The following is a 24,090-nucleotide window of genomic DNA, read 5'->3' on the forward strand; positions in this document are numbered from 1 at the left end:
CTATCTAGAAAGCGGACCTCGATTTTGCTAAACCTATTTTCATACTACGTTTGTCATTTCATCTAAAATCACCGCCAATATATGTGGGGGCCTCTGTCTGCCTTTTGGGAAAATTTCTCTAGAGGTGAGCCAGGACTGTCTTTTCCTCTGCTAGGATTAGGTAGTTCTCCGGCTGGCGCTGGGCATCTAGGGTTAAAAAACGTAGGCATGCTACCCGGCCACTTCTAGTTGTGCAGCAGGTTTAGTTCATGGTCAGTATAGTTTCCATCTTCCAAGAGCTAGTTCTCATATATGCTGGGCTATGTTCTCTCGCCATTGAGAATCATGACAGTTTGACCGGCCACAAAAAAGGGTTAAATTACTGGCTGAGAAAGGAGAGAAAAAAGAAGTCTGCTACAATTTTTTTTTTTTCCTCTAGTTCTGAGTGTGCTCTTAATTGAATCACTTGCTAGTCTGCCTATACTGCAGCCTTCCTCTCTTTCTCTCCTTCTAATCCTTGAATGGCTCTGTGTTCACCTGTTTCAAATGGATCTTCAGAGTGTAGCTACAGGTTTGAATAATCTCGCCACAAAGGTACAAAATTTGCAAGATTTTGTTGTTCATGCACCTATGTCTGAGCCTAGAATTCCTTTGCCTGAATTCTTCTTGGGGAATAGATCTCACTTTCAAAATTTTAAAAATAATTGCAAATTGTTTTTGTCCCTGAAGTCTCGCTCTGCCGGAGACCCTGCACAACAGGTCAGGATTGTAATTTCCTTGCTCCGGGGCGACCCTCAAGACTGGGCTTTTGCATTGGCACCAGGGGATCCTGCGTTGCTCAATGTGGATGCGTTTTTTCTGGCCTTGGGGTTGCTTTATGAGGAACCTCATTTAGAGCTTCAGGCGGAAAAGGCCTTGATGTCCTTGTCTCAGGGGCAAGATGAAGCTGAAATATACTGCCAAAAATTCCGCAAATGGTCTGTGCTTACTCAGTGGAATGAGTGCGCCCTGGCGGCGATTTTCAGAGAAGGTCTCTCTGATGCCATTAAGGATGTTATGGTGGGGTTCCCTGTGTCTGCGAGTCTGAATGAGTCCATGACGATGGCTATTCAGATCGATAGGCGTCTGCGGGAACGCAAACCTGTGCACCATTTGGCGGTGTCTACTGAGAAAACGCCAGAAAATATGCAATGTGATAGAATTCTGTCCAGAAGCGAGCGGCAGAATTTTAGACGAAAAAATGGGTTGTGCTTCTATTGTGGTGATTCAACTCATGTTATATCAGCATGCTTTAAGCGTACTAAGAAGCCTGACAAGTCTGTTTCAATTAGCACTTTACAGTCTAAGTTTATTCTATCTGTGACCCTGATTTGTTCTTTGTCATCTATTACCGCGGACGCCTATGTCGACTCTGGCGCTGCTTTGAGTCTTATGGATTGGTCCTTTGCCAAACGCTGTGGGTATGATTTGGAGCCACTGGAGGCTCCGATACCTCTGAAAGGGATTGACTCCACCCCATTGGCTAGTAATAAACCACAATACTGGACACAAGTCACTATGCGTGTTAATCCGGATCACTAGGAGGTTATTCGCTTTCTGGTGCTGTATAATCTACATGATGTTTTGGTGCTGGGATTGCCATGGCTGCAATCTCATAACCCAGTCCTCGACTGGAGAACTATGTCTGTGTTAAGCTGGGGATGTAAAGGAACTCATGGGGACGTACCTTTGGTTTCCATTTCATCATCTATTCCCTCTGAGATTCCTGAATTCTTGTCTGACTTTCGTGACGTTTTTGAAGAACCCAAGGTTGGTTCACTACCTCCGCACCGGGAGTGCGATTGTGCCATAAACTTGATTCCGGGTAGTAAATACCCTAAGGGTCGTTTATTTAATCTGTCTGTGCCTGAACACGCTGCTATGCGAGAATATATAAAGGAGTCCTTGGAAAAGGGACATATTCGTCCTTCGTCATCTCCCTTAGGAGCCGGTTTTTTCTTTGTGTCTAAGAAAGACGGCTCTTTGAGGCCGTGTATTGATTATCGACTTTTGAATAAAATCACGGTTAAATATCAATATCCGTTACCACTGCTTACTGATTTGTTTGCTCGTATAAAGGGGGCCAAGTGGTTCTCTAAGATTGATCTCCGTGGGGCGTATAATTTGGTGCGAATCAAGCAGGGGGATGAGTGGAAAACCGCATTTAATACGCCCGAGGGCCATTTTGAGTATTTGGTGATGCCTTTTGGTCTTTCAAATGCCCCTTCAGTCTTCCAGTCCTTTATGCATGACATTTTCCGCGATTATTTGGATAAATTTATGATTGTGTATCTGGATGATATTCTGATTTTTTCGGATGACTGGGACTCTCATGTCCAGCAGGTCAGGAGGGTTTTTCAGGTTTTGCGGTCTAATTCCTTGTGTGTGAAGGGTTCTAAGTGTGTTTTTGGGGTTCAAAAGATTTCTTTCTTGGGATACATTTTTTCCCCCTCTTCCATCGAGATGGATCCTGTCAAGGTTCAGGCTATTGGTGATTGGACGCAACCCTCTTCTCTTAAGAGTCTTCAGAAATTTTTGGGCTTTGCTAACTTTTATCGTCGATTTATTGCTGGTTTTTCTGATGTTGTAAAACCATTGACTGATTTGACTAAGAAGGGTGCTGATGTTGCTGATTGGTCCCCTGATGCTGTGGAGGCCTTTCGGGAGCTCAAGCGCCGCTTTTCTTCCGCCCCAGTGTTGCGTCAGCCTGATGTTGCTCTTCCTTTTCAGGTTGAGGTCGACGCTTCTGAAATCGGAGCTGGGGCGGTGTTGTCGCAGAGAAGTTCCGACTGCTCCGTGATGAGACCTTGTGCTTTTTTTTCCCGTAAATTTTCGCCCGCCGAGCGGAATTATGATATTGGGAATCGGGAGCTTTTGGCCATGAAGTGGGCTTTTGAGGAGTGGCGTCACTGGCTTGAGGGGGCCAGACATCAGGTGGTGGTATTGACTGACCACAAAAATTTAATTTACCTTGAGTCTGCCAGGCGCCTGAATCCTAGACAGGCGCGCTGGTCGTTGTTTTTCTCTCGGTTTAATTTTGTGGTGTCGTACCTACCGGGTTCTAAGAATGTTAAGGCGGATGCCCTTTCTAGGAGTTTTGAGCCTGACTCCCCTGGTAATTCCGAGCCCACAGGTATCCTTATAGATGGAGTGATATTGTCTGCCGTTTCTCCAGACCTGCGGCGGGCCTTGCAGGAGTTTCAGGCGGATAGACCTGATCGTTGCCCACCTGGTAGACTGTTTGTTCCTGATGATTGGACCAGTAGAGTCATCTCTGAGGTTCATTCTTCTGCGTTGGCAGGTCATCCTGGAATCTTTGGTACCAGGGATTTGGTGGCAAGGTCCTTCTGGTGGCCTTCCCTGTCACGAGATGTGCGAGGCTTTGTGCAGTCTTGTGACGTTTGAGCTCGGGCCAAGCCTTGTTGTTCTCGGGCTAGTGGATTGTTGTTGCCCTTGCCTATCCCGAAGAGGCCTTGGACGCACATCTCGATGGATTTTATTTCGGATCTGCCTGTTTCTCAGAAGATGTCTGTCATCTGGGTGGTGTGTGACCGTTTCTCTAAGATGGTCCATCTGGTTCCCTTGCCTAAGTTGCCTTCTTCTTCCGAGTTGGTTCCTCTGTTTTTTCAAAATGTTGTTCGTTTGCATGGTATTCCTGAGAATATCGTTTCTGACAGAGGGACCCAATTCGTGTCTAGATTTTGGCGGGCATTCTGTGCTAGGATGGGCATAGATTTGTCTTTTTCGTCTGCTTTCCATCCTCAGACTAATGGCCAGACCGAGCGGACTAATCAGACCTTGGAGACATATTTGAGGTGTTTTGTGTCTGCGGATCAGGATGATTGGGTTGCTTTTTTGCCTTTGGCGGAGTTCGCCCTCAATAATCGGGCCAGCTCTGCCACCTTGGTGTCCCCGTTTTTCTGTAATTTGGGGTTTCATCCTCGATTTTCCTCCGGTCAAGTGGAATCTTCGGATTGTCCTGGAGTGGATGCTGTGGTGGAGAGGTTGCATCAGATTTGGGGGCAGGTGGTGGACAATTTGAAGTTGTCCCAGGAGAAGACTCAGCTTTTTGCCAACCGCCGTCGTCGTGTTGGTCCTCGGCTTTGTGTTGGGGACTTGGTGTGGTTGTCTTCTCGTTTTGTCCCTATGAGGGTTTCTTCTCCTAAGTTTAAGCCTCGGTTCATCGGCCCGTACAAGATATTGGAGATTCTTAACCCTGTGTCCTTCCGTTTGGACCTCCCTGCATCCTTTTCGCTTCATAATGTTTTTCATCGGTCATTGTTGCGCAGGTATGAGGTACCGATTGTGCCTTCCGTTGAGCCTCCTGCTCCGGTGTTGGTTGAGGGTGAGTTGGAGTACGTTGTGGAAAAGATCTTAGACTCTCGTGTTTCCAGACGGAGACTCCAGTATCTGGTCAAATGGAAGGGATACGGTCAGGAGGATAATTCTTGGGTCACTGCCTCTGATGTTCATGCCTCCGATCTTGTCCGTGCCTTTCATAGGGCTCATCCTGATCGCCCTGGTGGTTCTGGTGAGGGTTCGGTGCCCCCTCCTTGAGGGGGGGGTACTGTTGTGAAATTGGATTCTGGGCTCCCCCGGTGGCCACTTGTGGAATTGAACTTGTGTGCATCATCCCCTCTGTTCACCTGCTCCTATCAGGATGTGGGAGTCGCTATATAACCTTGCTCCTCTGTCAGTTTCTTGCCGGTCAACAATGTAATCAGAAGCCTTCTGTGCTTGTTCCTGCTACTAGACAACTCCCAGCTAAGTTGGACTTTTGTCCTTGTGTGTTTTTGCATTTTGTTCCTGTTCACAGCTGCTGTTTCGTTACTGTGTCTGGAAAGCTCTTGTGATCGGAAATTGCCACTCTGGTGTTATGAGTTAATGCTAGAGTCTTAAAGGAATTTCTGGATGGTGTTTTGATAGGGTTTTCTGCTGACCATGAAAGTGTCCTTTCTGTCTTCCTGCTATCTAGAAAGCGGACCTCGATTTTGCTAAACCTATTTTCATACTACGTTTGTCATTTCATCTAAAATCACCGCCAATATATGTGGGGGCCTCTGTCTGCCTTTTGGGAAAATTTCTCTAGAGGTGAGCCAGGACTGTCTTTTCCTCTGCTAGGATTAGGTAGTTCTCCGGCTGGCGCTGGGCATCTAGGGTTAAAAAACGTAGGCATGCTACCCGGCCACTTCTAGTTGTGCGGCAGGTTTAGTTCATGGTCAGTATAGTTTCCATCTTCCAAGAGCTAGTTCTCATATATGCTGGGCTATGTTCTCTCGCCATTGAGAATCATGACAACCAATAAACCGTTGTCGCAATTTAAGGGATGGTATTTTGAGTTTCATGTTTTTTGTGGATAACCACACCCAGTCATCCACACTCAGGTCCGGACCTGGCACACGCTTACTGTCAGCCACACGTTTGTACCTTGCACCCACACTCAACAGGCGCTGTTTAACTCTCCTCCTGACAGATGATAATTGTGCTCCCAACTGGTCTTTCTCCGGGACGCCGGAAGAGCCCCCCTGTTGTGAATTTGGATTCTGGGCTCCCCCGGTGGCTACTGGTGGAATTGAACTGGTGTCTTCATCTTCTCTGTTCACCTGTTCCCATCAAGATGTGGGAGTCGCTATATAACCTTGCTGCTCTGTTAGTTGCTTGCCGGTCAACAATGTTATCAGAAGCCTCTCTGTGCTTGTTCCTGCTCCTAGACAACTACTAGATAAGTTGGACTCTTGTCCATGTTTGTTTTTGCATTTTGTTCCAGTTCACAGCTGTAGTTTCGTTACTGTGTCTGGAAAGCTCTTGTGAACGGGAATTGCCACTCTGGTGTTATGAGTTAATGCCAGAGTTTTAAAGTAATTTCTGGATGGTGTTTTTTGATAGGGTTTTCAGCTGACCATGAAAGTGTCCTTTCTGTCTTCTGCTATGTAGTAAGTGGACCTCAAATTTGCTAAACCTATTTTCATACTACGTTTGTTATTTCATCTCAACTCACCGCCAATACATGTGGGGGGCCTCTGTCTCCTTTCGGGGTATTTCTCTAGAGGTGAGCTAGGACTAATATTTTCCTCTGCTAGCTTTATTTAGTCCTCCGGCTGGGCTGGGCATCTAGAATCAACGTAGGCATGCTACCCGGCCACTGCTAGTTGTGCGTTAGGTTTAGTTCATGGTCAGCTCAGTTCCCATCTTCCAAGAGCTAGTTCCTATATATGCTTATGCTATGTTCTCTTGCATTGAGATCATGACAGTTTGACCGGCCAACAAAGTGTTAATTGTTTGGGCTGAAGCAGGAGAAAAAGAAGTGTTGAAGGGAAATTTTTTTTTTTTTTTTTCTTCCCCCTCAGAGTTTTGCTGCCTAGCCCTTAATTGCTGTCTAGCTGCTTCTTACCTCCTCTTAACCCTTGAATGGCTCTGTGTCCACCTGTTTGTAATGGATCTTCAGAGTGTAACTGCAGGTTTGAATAATCTCGCCACGAAGGTACAAAATTTGCAAGATTTTGTTTGTCATGCACCTGTATCTGAGCCGAGAATTCCTTTGCCGGAATTTTTCTCGGGGAATAGATCCGGGTTTCAGAATTTTCGAAATAATTGCAAATTATTTTTGTCTCTGAAATCTCGCTCTGCCGGAGACCCTGCACAGCAGGTCAGGATTGTGATTTCCTTGCTCCGGGGCGACCCTCAAGACTGGGCTTTTTCATTGACACCAGGAGATCCTGCGTTGCTCAATGTGGATGCGTTTTTTCTGGCCTTGGGGTTGCTTTATGACGAACCTCATTTGGAGCTTCAGGCAGAAAAAACTTTGATGTCCCTATCTCAGGGGCAAGATGAAGCGGAAATTTACTGCCAAAGATTCCGTAAATGGTCTGTGCTTACTCAGTGGAATGAGTGCGCCCTGGCGGCGACTTTCAGAGAGGGTCTCTCTGATGCCATTAAGGATGTTATGGTGGGGTTCCCTGTGCCTGCGGGTCTGAATGAGTCCATGACAATGGCTATTCAGATCGATAGGCGTTTGCGGGAGCGCAAACCAGTGCACCATCTGGCGGTGTCCACTGAGAAGTCGACAGAGAGTATGCAGTGTGATAGAATTCTGTCCCGAAGCGAGCGGCAGAATTTTAGACGGAAAAATGGGTTGTGTTTCTATTGTGGTGATTCTACTCATGTTATATCAGCATGCTCTAAGCGCACTAAAAAGCTTGGTAAATCTGTTTCCATTTGCACCTTACCGTCTAAATTTATTCTATCTGTGACCCTGATTTGCTCTTTGTCATCTATTACCACGGACGCCTATGTCGACTCTGGCGCCGCTTTGAGTCTTATGGATTGGTCCTTTGCCAAACGCTGTGGGTATGATTTAGAGCCTTTGGAGACTCCTATTCCTCTGAAGGGGATTGACTCCACCCCATTGGCTAATAATAAACCACAATACTGGACACAAGTAACTATGCGTATTAATCCGGATCACCAGGAGATTATTCGCTTTCTGGTGCTGTATAATCTACATGATGATTTGGTGCTAGGATTGCCTTGGCTGCAATCTCACAACCCAGTCCTCGACTGGAGAGCTATGTCTGTGTTGAGCTGGGGATGTAAGGGGGCTCATGGGGATGTACCTGTGGTTTCCATTTCATCATCCATTCCCTCTGAAATTCCTGAGTTCCTGTCTGACTATCGTGACGTCTTTGAAGAATCCAAGCTTGGTTCGTTACCTCCGCACCGAGAGTGCGATTGTGCCATAGATTTAATCCCGGGTAGTAAATACCCAAAGGGTCGTTTATTTAATCTGTCTGTGCCTGAACATGCTGCTATGCGAGAATATATAAAGGAGTCCTTGGAAAAGGGACATATTCGTCCATCGTCATCTCCCTTAGGAGCCGGTTTTTTCTTTGTGTCAAAAAAAGACGGCTCTTTGAGACCATGTATTGATTATCGGCTTTTGAATAAAATCACTGTTAAATATCAATACCCATTGCCGTTGCTGACTGATTTGTTTGCTCGCATAAAGGGGGCCAAGTGGTTCTCTAAGATTGACCTTCGTGGGGCGTATAATTTGGTGCGAATCAGGCAGGGGGATGAGTGGAAAACCGCATTTAATACGCCCGAGGGCCACTTTGAGTATTTAGTGATGCCTTTTGGTCTTTCTAATGCTCCGTCAGTTTTCCAGTCCTTTATGCATGATATTTTTCGCGATTATTTGGATAAATTTATGATTGTGTATCTGGATGATATTCTGATTTTTTCGGATGACTGGGACTCTCATGTCCAGCAAGTCAGGAGGGTTTTTCAGGTTTTGCGGTCTAATTCTTTGTGTGTGAAGGGTTCTAAGTGTGTTTTTGGGGTACAGAGGATTTCCTTTTTGGGATATATTTTTTCCCCCTCTTCCATTGAAATGGATCCTGTCAAGGTTCAAGCTATTTGTGATTGGACGCAGCCCTCTTCTCTTAAGAGTCTTCAGAAATTTTTGGGCTTTGCTAACTTTTATCGTCGATTTATTGCTGGTTTTTCGGATATTGCTAAGCCATTGACCGATTTGACTAAGAAGGGTGCTGATGTTGCTGATTGGTCCCCTGATGCTGTGGAGGCCTTTCGGGAGCTTAAGCGCCGTTTTTCCTCTGCCCCTGTGTTGCGTCAGCCTGATGTTGCTCTACCTTTTCAGGTTGAGGTCGACGCTTCTGAGATCGGAGCTGGGGCAGTGTTGTCGCAGAAAAGTTCTGACTGCTCCGTGATGAGGCCTTGTGCCTTCTTTTCCCGTAAATTTTCGCCCGCTGAGCGGAATTATGATGTTGGGAATCGGGAGCTTTTGGCCATGAAGTGGGCTTTTGAGGAGTGGCGCCATTGGCTTGAGGGGGCCAGACATCAGGTGGTGGTATTGACTGACCACAAAAATTTGATTTATCTTGAGACCGCCAGGCGCCTGAATCCTAGACAGGCGCGCTGGTCATTATTTTTCTCTCGGTTTAATTTTGTGGTGTCATACCTACCGGGTTCTAAGAATGTTAAGGCGGATGCCCTTTCTAGGAGTTTTGAGCCTGACTCGCCTGGTAACTCTGAGCCCACAGGTATCCTTAAGGATGGAGTGGTATTGTCAGCCGTTTCTCCAGACCTGCGGCGGGCCTTGCAGGAGTTTCAGGCGGAGAGACCTGATCGTTGCCCACCTGATAAACTGTTTGTTCCTGATGATTGGACCAGTAGAGTCATCTCTGAGGTTCATTCTTCTGCGTTGGCAGGTCATCCTGGCATTTTTGGTACCAGGGATTTGGTGGCAAGGTCCTTCTGGTGGCCTTCCCTGTCACGAGATGTGCGAGGCTTTGTGCAGTCTTGTGACGTTTGTGCTCGGGCCAAGCCTTGTTGTTCTCGGGCTAGTGGATTATTGTTGCCCTTGCCTATTCCTAAGAGGCCTTGGATGCACATCTCGATGGATTTTATTTCAGATCTGCCTGTTTCTCAGAAGATGTCTGTCATCTGGGTGGTGTGTGACCGTTTTTCTAAGATGGTCCATTTGGTTCCTCTGCCCAAGTTACCTTCTTCTTCCGAGTTGGTTCCTCTGTTTTTTCAAAATGTTGTTCGTTTGCATGGTATTCCTGAGAATATCGTTTCTGACAGAGGGACCCAATTCGTGTCTAGATTTTGGCGGGCATTCTGTGCTAGGATGGGCATAGATTTATCTTTTTCGTCCGCTTTCCATCCTCAGACGAATGGCCAGACCGAGCGGATTAATCAGACCCTGGAGACATATCTGAGGTGTTTTGTGTCTGCTGACCAGGATGATTGGGTTGCTTTTTTGCCATTGGCGGAGTTCGCTCTCAATAATCGGGCCAGCTCTGCCACTTTGGTGTCCCCGTTTTTCTGTAATTCGGGGTTTCATCCTCGATTTTCCTCTGGTCAGGTGGAATCTTCGGATTGTCCTGGAGTGGATGCTGTGGTGGAGAGATTGCATCAGATCTGGGGGCAGGTGGTGGACAATTTGAGGTTGTCCCAGGAGAAGACTCAGCTTTTTGCCAACCGCCACCGTCGTGTTGGTCCTCGGCTTTCTGTTGGGGATTTGGTGTGGTTGTCTTCTCGTTTTGTCCCTATGAGGGTCTCTTCTCCTAAGTTTAAGCCTCGGTTTATCGGCCCGTATAAGATATTGGAGATTCTTAACCCTGTTTCCTTCCGTTTGGACCTCCCTGCATCCTTTTCTATTCATAACGTTTTTCATCGGTCATTATTGCGCAGGTATGAGGTACCGGTTGTGCCTTCCGTTGAGCCTCCTGCTCCGGTGTTGGTTGAGGGTGAGTTGGAGTACGTTGTGGAGAAAATCTTGGACTCTCGTGTTTCCAGACGGAGACTCCAGTATCTGGTCAAGTGGAAGGGATACGGCCAGGAGGATAATTCTTGGGTGAATGCATCTGATGTTCATGCCTCCGATCTGGTTCGTGCCTTTCATAGGGCCCATCCTGATCGCCCTGGTGGTTCTGGTGAGGGTTCGGTGCCCCCTCCTTGAGGGGGGGGTACTGTTGTGAATTTGGATTCTGGGCTCCCCCGGTGGCTACTGGTGGAATTGAACTGGTGTCTTCATCTTCTCTGTTCACCTGTTCCCATCAAGATGTGGGAGTCGCTATATAACCTTGCTGCTCTGTTAGTTGCTTGCCGGTCAACAATGTTATCAGAAGCCTCTCTGTGCTTGTTCCTGCTCCTAGACAACTACTAGATAAGTTGGACTCTTGTCCATGTTTGTTTTTGCATTTTGTTCCAGTTCACAGCTGTAGTTTCGTTACTGTGTCTGGAAAGCTCTTGTGAACGGGAATTGCCACTCTGGTGTTATGAGTTAATGCCAGAGTTTTAAAGTAATTTCTGGATGGTGTTTTTTGATAGGGTTTTCAGCTGACCATGAAAGTGTCCTTTCTGTCTTCTGCTATGTAGTAAGTGGACCTCAAATTTGCTAAACCTATTTTCATACTACGTTTGTTATTTCATCTCAACTCACCGCCAATACATGTGGGGGGCCTCTGTCTCCTTTCGGGGTATTTCTCTAGAGGTGAGCTAGGACTAATATTTTCCTCTGCTAGCTTTATTTAGTCCTCCGGCTGGGCTGGGCATCTAGAATCAACGTAGGCATGCTACCCGGCCACTGCTAGTTGTGCGTTAGGTTTAGTTCATGGTCAGCTCAGTTCCCATCTTCCAAGAGCTAGTTCCTATATATGCTTATGCTATGTTCTCTTGCCATTGAGATCATGACACCCCCCTGGCTCAAAGTACAAAATTGAGGATGAAGCCCGTAAACACAAAAAAACGGAGACTCCCCAGACGACTCCTGGCGGTGATTATTGATGGCAAACTCAGCCAAAGGAAGGAACTTCAACCACTCCTCCTGGTTATCTGAAACAAAGCAGCGTAAGTACTGTTCCAAATTTTGGTTCATACGCTCTGTCTGACCATTTGACTGAGGATGAAACGCCGAAGAATGAGACAACTTGATCCCCGTCCGTGAACAAAATGCTTTCCAAAATTTTGCCACAACCTGAGACCCCCTATCAGACACGATGTCAGATGGAACCCCATGCAGTCTGACCACCTCCTGCACAAATACCTGAGCCAGAGTCTTAGCGTTAGGCAACGAAGGCAAAGACACAAAATGCAACATTTTTGAGAATCGATCAACAATCACCAAGATGACCGTGTTCCCAGCTGAGGAAGGCAAGTCAGTGATAAAATCCATGGAGATTTCCGTCCATGGCTTACTAGGTACCTCTAGAGGAAGTAGTGTGCCAACAGGACGGGAGCGAGGCGTCTTAGTCCTAGCGCACGTGGTGCAAGCTGACACGTATGAGACCACGTCCTGTCGGATCTTGGGCCACCAAAACCGACGTGACACCATCTCCAAAGTACCCCTAACCCCTGGGTGGCCAGCCAGGACAGTATCATGATGCTCCGCCAAAACCTTTAAGCGGAAATGAAGCGGTACAAACATTTTGTTGATGGGAAGCTCAGACGGAACCTCCTCCTGGGCCTCGGCAATCTCAGCCTCAACCTCGGTAGTGAGAACCGAAACCACAACACCCTTTTGGAGGATGGGTACTGGATCTTCCCGAGGTTATCCCCCAGGAAAACACCTGGACAGGGCATCCGCCTTAGTGTTTTTAGAACCAGGTCTGTAAGTGACAACAAAGTTGAACCGCGTGAAAAACAATGCCCAGCGAGCCTGCCTGGGAGACAGACGCTTGGCAGACTCCAAATAAAGCAAATTCTTATGGTCGGTAATAACAGTAACCTGATGAATCGACCCCTCCAAGAAGTGTCGCCATTCCTCAAAGGCCAACTTGATTGCCAACAACTCTCTGTTGCCGATATCGTAGTTCCATTCGGCGGGCGACAGTTTCTTGGAAAAGTAGGCGCATGGACGCAAACCGCTCAAGGATGAGCCTTGTGACAGAACCGCCCCCACACCAACCTCAGACGCATCGACTTCCACCACAAAAGGTTTCGATACATCTGGCTGCACAAGAATGGGAGCCGAAACAAACCTGTTTTTAAGAGATTCAAATACGCTCACAGCAGCCTCAGGCCAAACGGAGAAATTGGTACCCTTTTTAGTCATGTCAGTTAGCGGTTTAGCAATGATGGAAAAATCCTTGATAAATTTCCTATAGTAGCTAGAAAACCCAAGGAACCGCTGAAGTGCTTTCAGGTTATCAGGCCGTTCCCAATGCAACACCGCTTGCACCTTAGCGGAGTCCATTTTAAAACCTGAAGCAGACACAATATAGCCCAAGAAAGGCAACTCCTGTACCTAAAACACATTTCTCCAGTTTTGCATACAGCTTATTCTCTCTGAGAAGCTGTAACACCTGCCTGACATGATCTAAATGAGTATCATGGTCGCAAGAATATATGAGGATGCCATCTAGGTACACAATAACGAATTTCCCCAAAACATGCGAGAACTAGTGTTGAGCATTCCGATACCGCGAGTATCGGGTATCGGCCGATATTTGCTGTATCGGAATTCCGATACGCGACCAATCACACAAGCCGTGACGTAATTTTCAGGTCCTGAATGCCTAGAATTAGGCATTCAGGACCTGAAAATTACGTCACGGCTAGTGTTGAGCGATACCGTCCGATACTTGACACTCTCATTAAGTGCTGTTTATTTAAAAAAAAAAAAATGGTGTTTAGGGCCTACTAACGGTGTCTGCCCCTGCCTGGTGTTTGTCCTCAACTGAATACAGCTGTGCTTCAACCTTTTGGCTATCATTAAGTGCTGTGTTTTTAAAAAATAGTGTTTAGGGCCTACTAACGGTGTCTGCCCCTGCCTGGTGTTTGTCCTCAACTGAATACAGCTGAGCTTCAACCTTCTGGCTCTCATTAAGTGCTGTTTATTTTTAAAAAAAAATGGTGTTTAGGGACTAATAACGGTGTCTGCCCCTGCCTGGTGTTTGTCCTCAACTGGATACAGCTGAGCTTCAACCTTCTGGCTCTCATTAAGTGCTGTTTATTTTAAAAAAAAATTGGTGTTTAGGGCCTAATAACGGTGTCTGCCCCTGCCTGGTGTTTGTCCTCAACTGAATAAAGCTGAGCTTCAACCTTCTGGCTCTCATTAAGTGCTGTTTATTTTAAAAAAAAAATGGTGTTTAGGGACTAATAACGGTGTCTGCCCCTGCCTGGTGTTTGTCCTCAACTGGATACAGCTGAGCTTCAACCTTCTGGCTCTCATTAAGTGCTGTGTTTTTAAAAAATAGTGTTTAGGGCCTACTAACGGTGTCTGCCCCTGCCTGGTGTTTGTCCTCAACTGAATACAGCTGAGCTTCAACCTTCTGGCTCTCATTAAGTGCTGTTTATTTTTAAAAAAAAATGGTGTTTAGGGACTAATAACGGTGTCTGCCCCTGCCTGGTGTTTGTCCTCAACTGGATACAGCTGAGCTTCAACCTTCTGGCTCTCATTAAGTGCTGTTTATTTTAAAAAAAAATTGGTGTTTAGGGCCTAATAACGGTGTCTGCCCCTGCCTGGTGTTTGTCCTCAACTGAATAAAGCTGAGCTTCAACCTTCTGGCTCTCATTAAGTGTTGTTTTTAAATAAAAAAAAATGGTGTTTAGGGCCTACTAACGGTGTCTGCCCCTGCCTGGTGTTGTCCTCAACTGAATAGAGCTGAGCTTCTACCTTCTGGCTTTTGGCCTATAGTATAAGATATTAAACTGCATTTGGCCTACTGGTGTGGTTGGGCCCTTGAAAAAGTGTTTGCTGCTCTTGGGTTTGCTACTCCACTGAACAAAGCAATGCCACCTGTTTAGTCCTGTTACCAATTTTGAACTGCATTTAGCCTAATTTATTCTTTGGCCCTATATCTGTTTCCTCCTCATCCTGCCCATTGCACAGCCACTGCTAGATGAGTCTGCTGGTACATTGACCTAGACCACTACATTCCCCTTGCACTCTACACAGCCAGAATCTGACCCTGCTGAAAGTAAGGTTCCCCTTCCCGCATGTTATACCACCTTACACAGGGACAAAGAGGAAGGTGCAGATGAAAGTGCAGGTTCCTTCATCAGGTGGGGGGGGGGGATACTCATTGGCGACGTCACTGGCACAGGGCCCCTCAGAGTACGCAAAAGTGTCGCTGCTGGTGGGAGGCGCCCCCGCCATGCAAACACACCACCTTACTTTGAGGGGCCCTGTGCCAGTGCCAATGCGAACGAGTGGGCCCCCCCTGCTTGCTCAGGATCACAGCACTTGCAACGTTGAAATACTTACCTCTCCCTGCTCCACCGCCGTGACGTAGTCCACGTTTCCTGGGCCCATTAAAACCTTGAACCAGCCCTACCCCCAACAACTTTTGCCAAATGACCCCCAAGTTCCAATGCCCAACTATTATTATAAAGTTAATTAAGATTGACAAGCTTCAGAAACAAGAATGGATGTTTTTGGCATTAAAATGGGCACTGTAGGTGTTTTCCTGGCCTCCACTCACTGCCGACTATGCTTCCCCATTGACTTGCATTGGGTTTCATGTTTCGGTCGATCCCCGACTTTTAGCGATAATCGGCCGACTGCACTCGACTCGACTCTGGACAAAATCGGGTTTCACAAAACCCGACTCGATCTTAAAAAAAATGAAAGTCGCTCAACCCTACTCATGACGCCAAGTTGGAGCACCCTCTAGGACAGTGGGGTACTTGGGTCGGGTACAGCAGTACTTAAAGGGGTGGTCACAGTGGCAGTGACCCGGTCCGTGGCCCTGGGCATCCAGTTAAAGGAGATGAATGGAAGAGGAGAATATAGTTTATAAAGGATTATTTGTGACACCACCTGTGGTATTCGGCCAGGGATGACCGATGCTGCTTAACCCCTTTCTGACCTCGGACGTGATAGTACGTCCGAGGTCAGATCCCCTGCTTTGATGCAGGGCTCCGCGGTGAGCCCGCATCACAGCCGGGACATGTCAGCTGTTTTGAACAGCATGTGACCGCAATAGCGGCGGGTGAAATCGCGATTCACCTGCCGCTATTAACTAGTTAAATGCCGCTGTCAAACGCAGACAGCGTCATTTAACCGGCGCTTCCGGCCGGGCGGCCGGAAATGAGCGCATCGCTGACCCCCATCACATGATCGGAGGTCGGCGATGCTTCAGAATAGTAACCATAGAGGTCCTTGAGACCTTTATGGTTACTGATCCACGGCAGCTTTGAGCGCCACCCTGTGGTCGGCGCTCACAGCACACCTGCATTTCTGCTACATAGCAGCGGACATCAGATCGCTGCTATGTAGCAGAGCCAATCGTGTTGTGCCAGCTGTTAGCCTCCCATGGAGGCTATTGAAGCATGGCAAAAGTACAAAAAAAAAAAAGTAAAAAAAAAATGTGAAAAAAAAAATAAAAAAAATATAAGAGTTTAAATCACCCCCTTTCTCCCCATACAAAATAAATCAATAAAAAAATAATCAAACCTACACATATTTGGTATTGCCGCGTTCAGAATCGCCCGAGCTATCAATAAAAAAAAGCATTAACCTGATCGCTAAACGGCGTAATGAGAAAAAATTCAAAACGCCAGAATTACGTTTTTTTGGTCGCCGCGACATTGCATTAAAATGCAATAACGGGCGATCAAAAGAACATACATGCACTTAAATGGTATCATTAAAAAATGCCGGCTCGGCAAGCAAAAAATAAGCCCTCAACCGACCCCAGATCATGAAAAGTGGAGACGTTACGGGTATCGGAAAATGGCACAATTCTTTTTTTTCTTTTAGCAAAGTTTGGAATTTTTTTTCACCACTTAGATAAAAAGTAACCTAGTCATGTTAGGTGTCTATGAACTCGTACTGACCTGGAGAATCATAATGGTAAGTCCGTTTTAGCATTTAGTGAACCTAGCAAAAAAGCCAAACAAAAAACAAGTGTGGGACTGCAATTTTTTTTGCAATTTCACCGCACTTGGAATTTTTTTCCCATTTTCTAGTACATGACATGGTAAAACAATGATTTCGTTCAAAAGTACAACTCGTCCCGCAAAAAAATAAGCCCTCACATGACCAAATTGACAGAAAAATAAAAAAGTTTTGGCTCTGGGAAGGAGGGGAGCGAAAATCGAACACAGAAAAACGGAAAATCCCAAGGTCATGAAGGGGTTAAAGGGGTCCACCGGGGCTGGTGGAGTTGCAGCAGAGTTGGTATAGCTCCTCACAGTTAGAGTTTAGTCCCCAAGGCTACCGGTGCAGTTGGTTAGAGGGATGATTGATGGTGGGATGCAGGAAATAACTGAAGGACACAGGGATAGCAGTTTCCTTTACCTTTTACTGGTAGAATGCAGGTACAGGTGGGTGCATCTGTGCATTGATACCGCTGCACAAAGTCCATACCCCGTAGTGATGCGGCTAGTGTTGAGCGATACCTTCCGATATCGGAAAGTATCGGTATCGGATTGGATCGGCCGATATCGGCAAAATATCAGCTCTCGCCGATACCGATACCAATGCAAGTCAATGGGACAAAAATATCGGAATTAAAATAAACCCTTTCGTTCTTTGTAGGTTCATTCTACATGAAGGGAAACAACTAAGAATAATGTAGGATGTATTGGGGGATGTGGCGGAGACATTAAATGCATAGAGGTTTAGCCCAATCAAATAGAATAGCAGGAATTTTAATTATTTTTTATGCAAATTGCCTCTTCTGAGAAAAAGAGGACTTAATTCTATAGCGCCACCTGTTGGAATTTTTATTTTATGATGTTCGGAGTTACAAAGATATTGACTATGTTAAGAATTTTTTTTATTTTGTCAGATATTGATGTTTCACTACTTCCACGCCCTTCACCTTTTTTTTAACTTCTCCCACACTTTCTTCTTCATCATCATCAGCATCTTTGACATCAACTTCTTCTTCACCTTATTCATCTTCTTCATCTTCTACCTATTATTTTTTTTTGTTACATTCTTCATATTCTTTTTATTCAACTATTATTCTTCTTCATATTCTACTTCTTCATCATATTCTTATTTGTGACAGGCATTCCTGTAGTTGTTATCTATAAAAGTTTGAAGATTACACCTTCCGTTCTGCCTGTCACAAAAGAGTTACATTTGTCTGCGTTCAGTTTGGCCTGCAGCATCAGGCTTTATCCAGGGGCACCACGAGGAGAAACGGACTCACCCCCATACACTGCTTAGTCTTCTTCTGCTTATAATTTAGATAATATCTTTTGCTCTGATATTTAGTCTTATGCTTAATGTTCTTCTGCTCTTTGTTCTGCAGCCTCTTGTTCTTCTGCTTCTCGGTCTTCCAGGTCGTCGTCGTCTCCAGGGTCATCGTCTCTGGGGTTGTCGTCGTCGTCATCGGGGTGGTCTTCAGGGTCATCGTCTCCAGGGTCGTCGTCATCTCAGTGGTTGTCGTCTCTGGTGTCGTCGTCATCTTAGGGGTTGTCTTCCGGGTCGTCGTCTTTAGGGTCTTGAACTTGGAAATGTAGCAGAAGGTACAAGAAGGCTGAGAAAATGCCGAGAACCAGCTGATGGAACTGGAACTCGGATGGCTACTCGAAGGTCCAAGAGCCAATGGAACTACCGAGGACTAGCTGATGTTGCTGGAACCCGGTTACTAAGCAGGAGGTACCCGTGCCAGAAAGCACTACCAAGGACCACCTGACGTTGGTGGAAATCGGATACCCAGAAGGAGGCACCTAAGCCAAAGGCTCTGCCCGGAACCAGCTGACAGTACTGGAACCAGGATGGGGAGCAGAAGGTACAAGAGCAAAAGACACTGCCGAGAACCAGCTGAAGGTACTGGAACTCGGATGGGTAGCCGAAGGTCCAAGAGCCAATGGAACTACCGAGGACCAGCTGACGTTACTGGAACCCGGTTACTAAGCAGGAGGTACCCGTGCCAGAAAGCACTACTGTTGTCGCAGGTCTCGACCTACTCTCTGATGAGTCCACTGTAGAGATGACGTCACGGCACCGGAGAGACAAGACACAGTACACCAGAGCTGTATCTGAAGTATCTCTAGTTTATTAAGCTTACACACACTTTTTATGCATTCTTATGTCGGAGGCGGATTCTCTATATATGGGATAAGCGTCGGAGTGTTTTACTCCCTAGTCTCCCTATGGTTTCGAAAACATATTTTTACACAGAACATTATTCGTTATCTTACCAAAGACATTCCCTGCTAAAATTAGTTCTTAGGAATCAGCAACAACAGCACAATGAAGAATAGTGAATATTGACTTGTTTTCCAGATCTTTTAGTAGCACTTATACAAAATGGAGGCAAGCAAGATAAAATGAATCCTGCTATAACACTACCAAGGACCACCTGACGTTGGTGGAACTCGGATACCCAGAAGGAGGCACCTAAGCCAAAGGCTCTGCCCGGAACCAGCTGACAGTACTGGAACCAGGATGGGGAACAGAAGGTACAAGAGCAAAAGACACTGCCGAGAACCAGCTGACGGTACTGGAACCCGGATGGGTGGCCGAAGGTCCAAGAGCCAATGGAACTACCGAGGACCAGCTGACGTTACTGGAACCCAGTTACTAAGCAGGAGGTACCCATGCCTGAAAGCACTACCAAGGACCACCTGACGTTGGTGGAACTCAGATACCCAGAAGGAGGCACCTAAGCCAAAGGCTCTGCCCGGAACCAGCTGACGGTACTGGAACCAGGATGGGGACCTATTCAAGATTGTCTTCCTAGAGCCCCAACTAGCATTGTTGGAGCAAAGGGTCAGCAGGGGGAGCAGAGTGTAGGCCGAAGCCTGCACTGGAGGCAGCTTTGAGTCTGCGTGGCGTTTGCAGGACACGATGCTGGCTACACAGCAGGGGAACAGCTGGCGTTGCTGAACCCCACTGACACATTGGCTGGTGTTTTTCTCTGTGCAGCCAGCACTTCCGGGCACCAACTGGCGGTGTTAGAGCCCAGGGTCTGCAGGAGGAGCAGAGTGTAGGCCGAAGCCTAATTGAACCAATTTTAAAGGTAACCTTTAACCCTCCCTCAGGTGTGACAAACTAGAAGAGCCACCTTGTGCAGCAGTAATGCTGCACAAGTCAAAGGTTGCTCTTTTAATTTTGTTCCTTGCACACGCTGAATGAAACACGTATAAAATTTAGCCCCTTATACAGTCAAACTGTGTTTGAGGCGGGAGTTCCCTTCTTAATGAGACGCAGCACAGCTGTCAAAAATACCACCTTGGTGCTGGGCGCGGCCTCCTGAGTGTCGCATTTTGCTGTACAGGAGTCTGCGCTGTTGTGTTATCCCTTGGCCATGCGCTGTTAGTGCTACCCGTCTTCTGACATCATTTGATGTAGGCAAGTGCGGTTCGCGATGCCCATGAATCCCAGCCCCGCAGTGTCTTTTCATTTATTCACACTACGGGGCTGGGATTCATGGCCTTGCGCAGTAAATATGTTCGCCTCTCACTCGTGTCCTTACACCTGCTTCAGACTGTGCGGCGTCAGCTGATCCCTTATCGCATGCCACGGCCATGAAGCCGCACAGTCTGAAGAAGGCGGAAGGAGATGAGTGACAGGCAAAGATATGCACTGTTCATGCCCATCAATCACATCCTCGCAGTCAAAATAAATAAGTCACCGAGGGGCGTTGTGTCGGGCAGGGCGGCCGCAGAGGCGCAGCCAGCCAACCAATGATGTCAGAAGATGGGCAGCGCTACCAAGAGGGTTGTTGCGTGTCATTACAAAGGAAAGTCACACCTCAGGGACGGTTTAATGGTCTCAGGGGACACATTTTATACGTGTTGACTTCGACGTGTGCAAGGAGCATAACTTAATGAGCCACCTTGTACAAGTGCAGCATTACTGCTATACAAGGTGGCTGTTATACATACAAACGCCTGGGGGGGACAGGTTCCCTTTAATTTTATTTTTTGTGTCTGTGTGGCATTTGCAGGACACGATGCCGGCTACACAGCCGTGGAACAGCTGGCGTTGCTGAACCCCACTGACACATTTGCTGGTGTTTTTCTCTGTGCAGCTAGCACTTCCGGGCACCAACTGGCGGTGTTAGAGCCCAGGGTCAGCAGGAGGAGCAGAGGGAGCAGAGTGTAGGCTGAAGCCTGCACTGGAGGCAGTTTTACGTCTGTTGTGTCTGCGTGGCATTGGCAGGACACGTTGCCGGCTACACAGCAGGGAAACAGCTGGCGTTGCTGAATCCCACTGACACATTGGCGGGTGTTTTTCTCTGTGCAGCCAGCACTTCTGGGCACCAACTGGCGGTGTTAGAGCCCAGGGTCACCAGGAGGAGCAGAGGAGCAGAGTGTAGGCCGAAGCCTGCACTGTTGGCAGCTTTGTGTCTGAGTGGCGTTTGCAGGACACGATGCCGGCTACACAGCAGGGGAACAGCTGGCGTTGCTGAACCCCACTGACACATTGGCTGGTGTTTTTCTCTGTGCAGCCAGCACTTCTGGGCACCAACTGGCGGTGTTAGAGCCCAGGGTCTGCAGGAGGAGCAGAGTGTAGGCCAAAGCCTAATTGAACCAATTTTAAAGGTAACCTTTAACCCCCCCTCAGGTGTTACAAACTAGAAGAGCCACCTTGTGCAGCAGTAATGCTGCACAAGTCAAAGGTTGCTCTTTTAGTTTTGTTCCTTGCACACGCTGAATGAAACACGTATAACATTAAGCCCCTTATACAGTAAAAGTGTCTTGGAGGCAGGAGTTCCCTTCGTAATGAGACACAGCACAGCTGTCAAAAATACCACCTTGGTGCTGGGCACGGCCTCCTGAGCGTCGCATTTTGCTGTACAGGAGTCTGCGCTGTCGTGTTATCCCTTGGCCCTGCGCTTATAGCGCTGATCGTCTTCGGACATCATTTCATGTCGGCCGGTGCGGTTCGCGATGCCCATGAATTCCAGCCCCGCAGTGTCTTTTCATTAATTCACACTGCGGGGCTGGGATTCATGGCCTTGCGCAGTCAATATGTTCTCTCACTCGTGTCCTTACACGTGCTTCAGACTCTGCGGTGTCAGCTGATCCCTTTTCGCATGCCACGGCCATGAAGCCGCACAGTGTGAAGAAGGCAGAAGGAGATGAGTGACAGGCGAAGATATGCACTGCTCATGCCCATCAATCACACCCTCACAGTCAAAATAAGTAAGACACTAAGGGGCGTTGTGTTGGGCAGGGCGGCCGCAGAGGCACAGCCAGCCAACCAATGATGTCAGAAGATGGGCTGCGCTACCAAGGGGGTTGTCACAGTCTGAAGAAGCCGGAAGGAGGGGAGTGTGAGGCGAGGATATGCACTGCTCATGCCCATGGATCCTAGGCCCGCAGTGGGATTACATTAGACGACACTGCAAGGTGGGATCTCGGGCAGCGCGGCCGCACAGGCCCAGTCCACCTGACACCAAATGATGTCGGAAGACGGGCAGCGCAAACAGCGCATGGCCAAGGTTGAATATAACAGCGCCGGCTCGGTGACAGATTCCAACAACGCTGAGGAAGCGGCGCATGCCGCCAAAGGGGTAGGAATAACGTCTGTGCTGCACCCCACCACGAAGGAAAGTCCCACCTCCAAGTGTTTAGTTCCGCATTTGCAAGGAGCATAATTAAAAGAGCCACCTTTTCCTTTTGCAGCATTTGTGATGCACAAGTTGTTTCTTTCAGTAACAAACGCCTGGGGGGGGGGACAGGTTCCCTTAAATTTCAGTTGTTGTGTCAGCTTGGCGGTCGCAGGACACGTTGCCGGCTACAGAGCTGGGGAGCAGCTGGCGTTACTGAACCCCAATAACAGAGGAGGGACTGTTGACTGTGCAGACAGCACTTCCGGGCAGCAACTAGCGGTGTTGAAGCCCAGGGACAGCAGGAGGAGCAGGCTGGAGGTATTGCCGCAACACAGCAGGAGAGCAGCTGGCGTTACTGAACCCCAATAACAGAGGAGCGACTGTTGACTGTGCTGACAGCACTTCCGGGCAGCAACTAGCGGTGTTGAAGCCCAGGGACAGCAGGAGGAGCAGGGGAACAGAGTGTTGGCCGAAGCCTGATTGGAGCAAATTGAAAGGGAACCTTTAACCCCCCCCAAGGCGTTTGTAGCTGAAAGAGCCATCTTGTGCAGCACTAAGGATGCAAAAGGAAAAGGTGGCTCTTTTAATTATGCTCCTTGCAAACACAGAACTAAACACTTATAAAATGTGTCCCCTGATACCGTGAGACTGTCCCGGAGGTGGGACTTTCCTTCGTAATGGGACGCAGCACAGCTGTCATCCCTACCACCATGGTGCCGTGCGCCGCCTCCTCAGCGTTGTTTGAATCTGTCCCGGAGCCTGCGCTGTTATGTTATCCCTTGGCCATGCACACTTAGCGCTGCCCGTCTTCTGACATCATTTAGGTGTCAGGCTGGCAGCGCCTGTGCGGCCGCGCTAGCCGAGATCCCACCTTGAAGTGTCGTCTAATGTAGGAGCAGCGCCACAGAGACCTGGTCGTTGCAGTAACATCGCTCTGCCGCTAAGGGGAGTGATGGTACGTCTGATGTCACTGAAGGAGTTCACCTGACCAGGTATCACAGGCACCAATACACTTCACAGTCTGGCCTCCAGGGGGAGCTAATGGTGCTATGTATTAGGCCACTCCTCACAATCTGGTAAAACTGGGGGTTAGATAGGAAGTTAGAGAGAAAGCTGACTGGGTTGGAACCAAGCAACATCCTGTGGCAGAGGGTGTTGCAGGGGAAGATTCAGGGGGGTCCCTGTCAGTGGTGGGATCCTGACAGAGGCCTAGCGAACAGAAAAGAACGTTAAGGAACCGCGCCTGCACTACATCGCGGCGGTATCTCAAGAAAGGACAAGAAGTGAGGTTTATTGTGAAGCAGTGAGAAATGAGATCGCAGCAATAAGGAGTAATACCAATAGGAGTCGTGCTGTAAGATCGAGGCAACATCCTATTGAGGCGCGTAGCTGGTAGCCAGAACGCCGAGGAAGTATTAGGCTCCAAGCAATACTTCAAACAGAGGCAGGACAGTTGATTTTAGGTTGGCTGTCTCACCAAAATCACCTAAGAAGACATAGGGGGCAACTGTGTGAGAGGGGTGACTCTAGGGTCCCGGAAGAACTCCAGGCCTTCCCGTCATACGGGTGCGTCCTATCCATATCATCTGGGGGACGGAGAAGAACATCAGAACAGACATAAGTTGTGGGAAATAACATCAGAAACAGACACAACAGTTGTGAGGACAATCCCGTGGTGCTCAGCAGGGAAGTACTACAACACACAGGCGCTAGAAGGTAAGCACAGATTTCCACCTGCAAAGGGAACTCTGAAGGTGCCATTGGACCGGCCGGTCTCCTGCAGCCCTGTTAACCGTACTTTGGATTGAGGACCTTGAAGCCTTCAGTAAAGAGGTAAAGAGACTGCAACCCTGTGTCCTCGTCATTCATCGCGACCTGCACCACGCACCACAACCCACAACTTTCATTGGACGCCCCTTAGCAGGGTCACGGGCCGGGTCTAGCCACCGTGACAACCCCAGAACTGAGACAGAGAGGCCCGGTGCCGAGAGTTCCGTTGCCCTGCGTCTGGGGGCGCTCCAAACTCCCATTGCGGGCCTGGGATCCATGGGCATGCGCAGTGCATATCCTCGCCTCTCACTCC

This window comes from Ranitomeya variabilis, chromosome 5 (genome assembly GCF_051348905.1).
Source record: "Ranitomeya variabilis isolate aRanVar5 chromosome 5, aRanVar5.hap1, whole genome shotgun sequence".
NCBI classification, from domain to species: Eukaryota; Metazoa; Chordata; class Amphibia; order Anura; family Dendrobatidae; genus Ranitomeya; species Ranitomeya variabilis.